Source organism: Lissotriton vulgaris, chromosome 5, assembly GCF_964263255.1.
Source record: "Lissotriton vulgaris chromosome 5, aLisVul1.2, whole genome shotgun sequence".
NCBI lineage: Eukaryota > Metazoa > Chordata > Amphibia > Caudata > Salamandridae > Lissotriton > Lissotriton vulgaris.
The window spans coordinates 916026332-916037096 of record NC_141693.1 but is presented as its reverse complement, the minus strand read 5'-3'; positions in this window follow the sequence as shown (position 1 = coordinate 916037096).

Below are 10765 nucleotides of genomic sequence, written 5' to 3'. Positions count from 1 at the left end.
ATGATCAAGGCCCCTTGTATCTGAGAAAGAGATTTACGTGCTATGCCCCCGCTCGCACCCTCAGATCATCGACCTTGTTCAAACTGTCTCTTCCCCGTTTTAAACGAGCTAGGCTCGGCGGTCAGTCGATCTCCGTGATCGTGGCTCGGGCCTGGAACGCTCTCCCTCTCCACCTGCGCTCTATGCAAACTGTGGCTTTATTCAAGAAAAACCTGAAAACCCATTTATTCAAGAGTGTAATCTAAGATGCTTTCCTGCTGCTCTGTTTTTCTGCTTCTCCCAAACTCGCGCCAGGATACTCTCAAGTAACGGAGCGCGTTATAAAACAGTTTATACATACATACATACATACATACACTCAGCTGGTGTTAGCCCTCAACCACCCAAAGTAAAGCTAAATCGACCTTGAAGCGTGCCTACGAAAGGTGGCCACCTGGATGGACCAATCATACCTTAAGCTCAACGGGGATAAGAGTGAGCTATTGATTCTAGGAAATCCCACAAATAAGCCCTCAGAGGTGAACTGGCCAATCTGCTTGGGTCCGGCTCCAATACCCAAAGAAAGGATTAAAAGCCTAGGAATCTGGCTGGACAGATCACTTAAACTTGACCACCAAGTGATACAAGTAGCGGCTATATGCTTTGGAATACTAAGGCAATTGAGGAAAATACTGCCTTTGCTCACGGAAACAGCACGCAAAACTATGTTGCAAGCATTAGTACTCCCACGGTTGGACTATTGTAATTCACTATACCTGGGCACACTGAATGCCACAACAAGGAAACTTCAGGAGGTGCAGAATTGCGCATCCACGCTGCTACACAACATCCACAGAAAGCACTTGGCTAAACCAGCACTGAAGGTATTACACTGGTTACCCATCATAGAACGCATAAGGTTCAAATCACTCTGCATCACACACAAGACACTCTGGGAGGCCCTAAAATTAACTGCTCTCTTATGTCCTTTCACCAACCCTCTTGTAGCTTTAGATCAGCCAACCTATTCCAAGCGAAAGTTCCAAGAATCCCGAGAGCACGTTCAGGAGCTTGTATGTTCTCATACAATGCATCCATTCTATGGAACATACTCCCGATCCAGATTAGATCAACGACCCACCATCTTACATTCAGGAAGCAATTAAAGACGTGGCTCTGCCAGAACTTAAGTAAGACTGTTAATTGCTTGTGGCTCAACTAGTGCTGGGATGCATAAGGGTAGCCATGCACTCTATCAAAAATGAATTATTAATAATAATAATAATAATAATAATGCTGTGTGGGTTATAGAATGTGGCTCCCCACAGATTCTAGAACTTTCCATTACAGAAATGTGTGGAAAGTGTGGGTTTTTTTGACAAAATTTGAGGTTTGCAAGGGATTCTGGGTAGCAGAACCTGGTGATAGCCACACAAGTCGCCCCATCCTGGATTCTTCTGGGTGACTAGGTTCCGAAAATGCAAAAATGTAGAGGTTTTCCAAGGTGCCGACTGAGCTTAGGTCCAAAATCTCCAGCTAGGCACATTGCAAAAAGAAGGGTCCGTTTTCCCTGGAAAAATGGTATGTGTCCATGTTGCTTTTTGTGACGTTTCCTGTTACGGGCAGTAGGCCTACCCACACAAGTGAGGTACCATTTGTATCAGGAGATTTAGAGAAACACGGAATTGTAGAACAAGTTTTATTACCAAATAACGTTCTATGCATTTCTGCCTTCCAAATGTAAGACAGTGTGTACAAATAGAAGACATTTTGAAAAAACTGCCCTTTAAATCACATGCTAGTATTGGTACCCATAAATACAGAGATATGCAAATAACCACTGTTTTTAAACTCCATATTTTGCTCCCATTTTTGAAATACATAGGTTTCCTTGATATCTATTTTTCACTCTTTATATTTTACCAAATGAATTGCTGTTTACCTGGTACACAATGAAACACCATTGCAAGGTGCAGCTCAGTTATTGGCTCTGGGTACCTCAGGTTCTTGGTGAACCCACAAGTCACGTATATCCCCGCAAACAGAAGGGTCCAGAAGATCTAATGGTATATTGCTTTAAAAAAATCTGCAATACTTAGAAGAAGTTACCAGTGAAAATATAGGCACAAATGGCATGTTTTTTTCCAACTCAATTTCAATATTTCTTTATTTCAACTGTTAGTTTCTATTAGAAAACCTTGAAGGATTTAAACAAAAGGACCCCTTTCTGAGTTTAGCATTTTATCTACAGAAGCGGATAGCTGCCTGTTCCTAAAAGCTGGGAAGATGGTAATTTTAGCCCCACAAACCCTTTATTGATACTATTTGCAGGGTAAAAAGCAGATGTTTTCTTTTGCAGCACTTTTTCCCATTTTCCCTCCAAAGAAACAACATTTTGCTGTATTTTGGCTAATTTCTCGGTCCCCTCCAGAGAATCCTCAGGAGGTTGGAAGAAAATGACACACATTTGGTGTGGGTATCTCATGTGGTCACAAAATGTGAAGGTCGTACATGTGGCACTTATGCTGGTATTTCATTTCAGCTTTATTTTGGTTATTAAAATAACCATAAAAGTATAATCGCATAATAAAATGCAGCAAAAAGTCTTCAATAAGATCTGCGTGCCGTACAATACAAATACATTAAGGCCCAATATTCCAGCAACACACATGGATTAAAAACACAATGTCAGTAAAAAGCTAAAAACAAAACAATAAACAAAGGTTCATTAGTCTAGGCTTAACACAGGCAATTTAAACAGTAGGGATCACCTAAACCATAGAACATGTTTGATAAAAGAGGCCATGCCAAAACAGACTTCAAGTTTCTGAAGGGATTGTAAATACAAAAGGGACAGGATGTGTTAAGAACAGGGAGTGCCTTTCAGCAAAATGGTGAGGAACATCCTGCGTTAACCGTTATAAAACCGGCAAATAAATGTAAAATGAACTAGGGTTTGCATGCGGGTCGCAAGGGCAGGCCGGTATGTCCTTTGGGTTAAACTGCCCCAGTTGGAAGGAGGGTTGACACTTAGTCAGACCCTACCTAAACCTGGTAAGGAGGGCCCTGCCCTTCCAGAGAGGGTTCTGTGCCAATGGTGGTTTGTACAAGCACATACTCTCTATTAACAGATTCCGTAAATCTGCCCCTGCCTATCCTTGGCCAGGAGATCCTTTAAAGTAACTTTTAACCAGGTTTTATCCTGCCTACTAATCTCACCAGGCGAGGCAGAGGTGTCCTGTCTGCCCACCTTGGTACACAAGTCCCTGGCAAATCTAAGCCATGGTATATGAAGTTGCCTATCACAACATATGAGGTTCACAATAGCATCCCTTGACCTTGCTGGTAGGTCGCTCCCCCACCACACAGCTCCCTCTGTGTGTACTGACCCTGCCCCAGCTGCCACTGCTGTAGAAGTTGATGCCCTCCTCCACCCGCAGGCTACCACCTGCGCCTCATTCGGGTGGCCAGTGGTAGGCCTTAGGTTTGTATCACTGTCGCTGTCTGTCTGTCTTCCCTGTACTGCCCATACTATCTTCTGGTGTCTGTGACCGCTGTTGCCTGTCTCCCCCCTGAGCCTACATTCTTATCTGTGCCCATTCTCTTGCCTTCTGCTCCCCTGATTGCACTTGCTTTTCTTGCCTTCTGCTCCTTCGATTGCACTTGTTTTTCTTGCCTTCTGCTTCCCCGATTGCACTCGTTTTTCTTGCGTTCTGCTCCACTGATTGTACTCCTTTTTTGTGCCTTCTGCTCCCCTGATTGCACTCGTTTTCTTGCCTTCTGCTCCCCTGATTGTGCTTGTTTTCTTGCCTTCTGCTCCCCTGATTGTACTTGTTTTTCTTGCCTTCTGCTCCCCTGATTGCACTCGTTTTTCCTGCCTTCTGCTCCCCCGATTGTGCTTGTTTTCTTGCATTCTGTTCCCCCTCACTGCCCCTGATTGTGCCCGGCTGCCTTGGTGCCCTCACTGCTCCCGTTCCCGCCGCTGCAACCCCTGCGGCCTCGCCCCCTCACTGCCCATTCGCTGCTCCTCCCTCCCACCTCCCCATATAGGCCGGCCACTGTGCGGTGAGGAGAGCGACACTTGACCTTGCTGGTAGGTCGTTCCCCCACCACACAGCTCCGCCTGTGTGTCCTGACTCTGCCTCAGCTGCCGCTGCTGTAGAAGTTGAGGTCCTACTCCACCCACAGGCTACCACCTGCGCCTCATTCCTGGTGGCCAGTAGTAGGCCTTAGGTTTGTATCACTGTCGTTGTCTGTCTGTCTTCCCTGTACTGCCCATACTGTCTTCTGGTGTCTGTGACCGCTGTTGCCTGTCTCCCCCCTGTGCCTGCATTCTTATCTGTGCCCATTCTCTTGCCTTCTGCTCCCCTGATTGCACTCGTTTTTCTTGCCTTCTGCTCCCCCGATTGCACTCGTTTTTCTTGCCTCGGCTCCCCTGATTGTGCCCGTTTGTCGTGCCTGTCTTCCCTGTACTGCCCATACTGTCTTCTGGTGTCTGTGACCGCTGTTGCCTGTCTCCCCCCTGTGCCTGCATTCTTATCTGTGCCCATTCTCTTGCCTTCTGCTCCCCTGATTGCACTCGTTTTTCTTGCCTTCTGCTCCCCCGATTGCACTCGTTTTTCTTGCCTCGGCTCCCCTGATTGTGCCCGTTTGTCGTGCCTTCTGCTCCCCTGATTGCACTCATTTTTCTTGCGTTCTGCTCCCCTGATTGTACTCGTTTTTCTTGCCTCTACTCCCCTTTCTGCCTATGTGCCACTCGTTTCCCCCTGTTATTTGTCACCTTTCTGCCCTTTCTTGGGACCTTTGTGCCTCTGTGCCACTCGTTTCCCCTAATTTTTGACACCTTTCTGCCCTTTCTTGGGACCTTTGTGCCTCTGTGCCACTCATTTCCCCTCGTTTTTTGTGACCTTTTCTGCCCCTTCTTGTGACCTTTCTACATCTGTGCCACTCGTTTCCCCCCATTTTTGTGACCATTCTGCCCTTTCTTGTGACCTTTCTGCTTCTGTGCCACTCGTTTCCCCCTGTTTTCTGTGACCTTTTCTGCCCTTTGTTGTGACCTTTCTGCCTCTGTGCCACTCGTTTCCCCCCATTTTTTTTCACCTCTCTGCCCTGTCTTGGGACCTTTGTGCCTCTGTGCCACTCATTTTCCCTCGTTTTTTGTGACCTTTTCTGCGCCTTCTTGTGACCTTTCTGCCTCTGTGCCACTCGTTTCCCCTGTTTTTGTGACCTTTCTGCCCTTTCTTGTGACCTTTCTGCCTCTGTGCCACTCGGTTCCCCCGTTTTCTGTGACCTTTTCTGCCCTTTCTCTTGACCTTTCTGCCTCTGTGCCACTCGTTTCCCTGCGTTTTTTGTGACCTTTGCTGCCCTTTCTTGTGACCTTTGTGCCTCTGTGCCACTCGTTTCCCCCCGGTTTTTGTGACCTTGCTGCGCTTTTTTGTGACCTTTGACCCTGCTTGCTGGCAGGTTGCCCCCACGCCGCTGCTCGTAACATGACTGCCTGGTTCCTGCCTCCTTGCTGTCTCCTTGTTTCCTGGGTTTTTTCCTCCCCTCTGCCCTGTGCACCAGTTCCTCCCACCCCCTGCCGATCCCGATCCGACCCTTTCCCGCCGTTGTCCCTGTGGCCCCACCACCCCTGCACAACCACTCGCCTCCACGCTCCCGCCTCCCAGCTGCTCCTCCCTCCCAAGCCACCTCATATGCAGGCCGAGAAGCAGCCGCGCAGTGGACGCGTGCAGCGGGCGCTCCGCGCTCATCCGTGCCTGGACAGCGGCCAGCGTCAGAACCCCTGGACCCCGTGAATGCCACGACACCGGAATCCACTACGACGCCAGCACCCTCCACGCACTCAACGACGGCCAAAACCACACCTGCTTCCAGGCCGCCCTGAAAAGGACCCACTGACCGTTCTCCTGCCACACCTGCAGTTTCACCTGCGACAGAAACACCAAACCTCCAAGGACTGGACCCATCCACCTACACTGCATACTCCTCAACATCCTCTCCGCACACAAACACGCCGTCGAGCTCTGGGATCTGCTCAACACCTCCGCCCCAGACGTGGCCTTCCTGACTGAGACCTGGTGGAATTTCCTCTTGGCGCCTGACATCCACATAGCCATCCCGGACGGCTACAAGATCACCCGCAGGGATCGCTCCAACGGAATCGGAGAAGGAATAGCCATCCTCTACAAGTCCAACCTCAAGGTCGCTACCCACGCAGACGACACCCTCAACACCGCCGAACACCTGCACTTCTGGATCCACACCGACCCCAACACCACCCTCAGAGTAACACTCATCTACAGAGCCCCCGGACCACGGGCACAGTTCAGCGACTTCATCGCCGACCTCGCCAGCACCCACACACTCGCCTCCACGGACTGCATTCTCCTCGGGGACCTGAACTTCCACCTCGACAACAACAACGACGTCAACTCCGCCACCCTGACCGCCAACCTCGCCAACCTGGGCCTCAGACAACTCATCACCGCACCAACCCACGCCGCTGGCGGATCCCGTCTTCTCCACAGACTCCCACGTCGCCTTCGACCACACCACCAAACTCCACTGGACCGACCACCGCTGCATCTACTTCACCTTCAAGAAACCAACCACGCACCACCGAACCCAGCAGCTGCCTCGCCGCTGCTGGAGCAAAGTCACTGAAGACCAGCTGATCACGTCCCTTGCCAAGAACCCACCCACCGACCCTACCAACCCAGACGCCGCAGCCCGAAATCTCACAGTGGATCGACGACTGCGCCAACACCCTCGCCCCGCTCAAGAAACCCTCCAACAGCCACGCCAACAAGAGAGCCACCTGGTTCACTGACGAGCTCTAGACCTCTAAACGTGCATGCCGGAAACTGGAGAAGACATGGCTCCACGAAAGCACACCAGACAACCACGCATCCCACAAGGATGCCACCCGCAAACACCACCACCTCATCAGATTAGCCAAGAGATCCTCCTTCAAAGACCGCTTGGATAGCAACGCACACAACAGCAAAGACCTCTTCAGCATCGTAAAGGAACTCTCCAACCCCAGCGCCAACGCCAACGACATCCCGCCCTCACAAGAACTGTGCGACTCACTAGCCATCTTCTTCCGTTGCAAGATTACTGACATCCACAACAGCTTCAACACCACAACTGCCCCGCCTACGCCAGACTCCACCTCCCCTGTGAACACCACCAGCGCCAACCGTCTGATCTCCTGGTCCAACGTCAACGACGACGTGACATGCCTGATCATGAACTCCATCCACTCAGGATCTCCATCTGACCCCTGCCCACACCACATATTCAACAAAGCAGACGCAGCCATCGCACCCCAACTCTGGAAGGTCATCAATCTCTACTCCAAAACAGCGACATTCCCGGAAAGCCGGAAGCACGCCGAAATCAACGCCCTCCTCAAGAAGCCCAAAGCAGACCCCAAGGACCTCAAGAACTTCCTGCCCATCTCCCTGCTCCTGTTCCCGGCAAAGGCCATCGAGAAAATCGTCAACATGCAACTGGCCCTCCACCTCAAAGACAACAACATCTTCGACCCATCCCAGTCCGGATTCAGACAAAACCACAGCACTGAGACAGCCTTCATTGCTGCCACAGACGACACGAGGCGCCAACTAGACAATGGCGAAGCATCAGCCCTCATCCTCCTAGACCTGTCAGCCACCTTCGGCGGCAGATTCTTCTCCTACCTCGCCGCCAAGACCTGGATCACCCTCCCTACCCACATACGGCAGACCAAGACCTACCTCGCCTTCAGAAGACTCCTCAAAAACTGCCTCTTCAAGCAGTTGCAGCACCCCCCCCTCCCCTCAGCGCCTTGAGACACTCACGGGTAAGTAGCGCTTTACAAGTGCTCTGATTGATTGATCCCTATTCAGGGAAGGCTTCTGGAGTGCGCTAAATTTAGCACCATAACATCAAGAGGTCCAATTTGATGGCGTCAGCAACAAACAGCAGGCTCAATTCCTCATGAATGGCAAAGCTAGGGTTCCCAGGTGATATGTTGAGTATGCATGTACAGATCCTATTTTCCTCAGCCTGTAGACCCTTAATGTCTTTGTACCCTCACACACCAGCACCGTTTGTGAGTGTCGAGACACATTTCTTGGAATATATCTCTAACAAAGCTCCTACTGACTTGTTTCCTAGCTTAGACGCCCAGCTAAAGAGGTACCCTGCAGAGCTAAAGAACCTCTGAGTTATTTGTTTAACACCTTCCATGCTCATGACGAGCTCAGCTCGTCATGAGGCACAGTGGAGCTGTGCTGATGACAAGCTGAGCTCGTCATGAGACATGGAGTAAATGAAAAGTCAGCACAGTGGGGGAAAATGCACAGCAGCGATGTGGTTAAGAGAGGGCCCAACAATATAAAGAGTCTCAGTGACCCAGCACAATTCTGGTATACACCTGGAGGCACCCAAACAACACAGCCATGGCAGAAGGGTCACCCACCAGGTCCTTTTCCCTGCTTACTCCCCTAGACAGCTGAGATCTAGCTACTTTTGTATGATGCCCGGTGGAGCTACCTCGCGAGCCATAGGGGAGATTGGCTTTGGACTCCCTCCTTTGACTATCACCGACCCAGCCGGACTTCGGGCAAACGCTCCTGTGTCTCTCCTGACCTTATCTTCCCCCTCTCCCTTCCCCCAACCCTCTCCCCTCCCCGCTCCTACTCTTACCAGCTTCTGTCCTCAGCCCTCACCTGCCCCTACCCTTTGTCCCCACCCTGTTTTTCTGTGAACCTCTTCCCTCTACACTTGAAACCAAACTATTTTGTCTGATGCCCGATGGAGCTACCTGGTTTAGCTATAGGGGAGATGGGCTGTGGATTCCTTCCTTGGCCGTCACCTACCCAGGCGATCTTTAGACAGACTTCCTTTCGTCTCTACGGTTGTCTCTTTTCTTATTCTCACTTTCTCAGCTCCCCTACCCCCCACTACTTTTCTCTCTCCTTTCTCTCCTCTCCTAATTGTATTGCCTATTTTTTGATGTATTGTGTAATTGCTGAAATTATTCTGTTACATTGTTGATTCTTATGTAAAGTGCTCTGATACCTTCGGGTCTAGCCAGCGCTATATAAAACTCTTTAAATAAATAAATAAATACCCACGTTAGTCAAAGGTAACTCCCAGGTAAAAGAAATTCATGCGTTCTACCTTGGGGGGGGGGGGCACCCTGAAGTGCAAAACAGAGCAATTTAATGCTGTATTTTATTGCGCAATTATGACTTTATGGTTATTTTCATAACTGAAATAAAGCAGAAATGAAATGAAATGAAGACTTACTCTTGTAGTGCTCCTGGCTTAATACTGAATTCCAGGAGTAATCTCAAACGGAATTTAGTACTAATCCAGGAGTGCTGCATGAGTAAGTATGGACTGCTGCTGAATTCCTCCTGAAGTTCAGTTATGTTCCTGGTTTTCAGCCGTATCCAGGAGTATTATTGGCTACTTCCAGAATTCAGTAGTACTCCAGAAATTAGCCAGGTGTTGTACTTGGCCCTCTCTGCAGTGTCACCCCAAGCAATTCACCTTCACTCCTCTAATTTTTCTGAATGTGTTTCTCTCTCTCCCTCTCTCTCTCTCTCTCTCTCTCTCTCTCTCTCTCTCTCTCTCTCTCTCTCTCTCTCTCTCTCTCTCTCCCCCTCTCTCTCTCCTCTCTCTCTCTCTCTCTCTCTCTCTCTCTCTTGCCTGGCACTGCGTGTCCTCTGTCACAATGCACTCCTTGTGTTAGACAAGCCCAACAGAGGCTGAGCGACCCTCCCCTCTTCCTGTCAGGAGAGCTGAAGGCTGTACACTCTGCAGGGCTCCTTCATTGCTGCACGACCGGACCCTCTGAAGCATCCAATGCTGGGAACTTTCACATTTGTGTCATGGTTACTTGGGCTTTAGGCACACAACTATCCGTGGGGAACGTGTTCCCTGAGCACAATGGGCCATCATACTACCCAGAGAGGTATTAACCCCATTACTGCGGCGGCTATTCCGCCGCAGCGCTAAGAGGGCGGGGGCTGCGCGGCGGTCGCATGCTGGTGACAGAACTGCTTCGTCACCAGCCGCGGTTGGGCTGTGCTCGTGACGGAGCGGTTCCGTCATGGCCCCACCCGCCTAATAGAACGTGCCGTGCAGGCGCAAAATCAGCGCCGCGCAGGGGCGGCGGCCGGGCCATGACAGAACCGCTCCGTCATCAGCACAGCCCAACCGCAGCTGATGACGGAGCGGTTCCGTCATCAGCATCGAAGTAGTTAAAGCAGCCATAAGTGAGGTAAAGAGGAGCCCTTACTGCCTTTGGCCTCTGTGTCATTGCACTCACCACACTAATTTTAGCTATGCCCAGAGAAATCTTTGAAATGGTGTGGACTGTGGTTTCCACGGTACAGGGCAGACAACTGACTGGCTCATATAACTCCCTAATGGGCCCTGACTAGGCAGTTTATTGTGCAGATTGAGTACTCCCTTCCATTGACCAACACTAGTGAGGAAAGCCCTCCCCTGCCATGGGTGACTGCCAGTCTGTGAGTCCTATCCACCTAACCTCTGAAGCCCCAACATACTTCAAAGCCAACTACAGTGATGGAGGGGGGGCATAGCCACCAATGACTTCAGTTTGAGGGCAGGTTGCCTCCTGTTCTAATCAGGATAATCTGGTGGCCTCCTCTAATGTCCAGGAAAGATCCCAGAGGGGATTGGGGACGGGATGATAGCACCCTTGTCCCCAGGACCAACTCTGCACCCCTCATGTTTCAAACTCACTGCTGCTGGGAGCTGG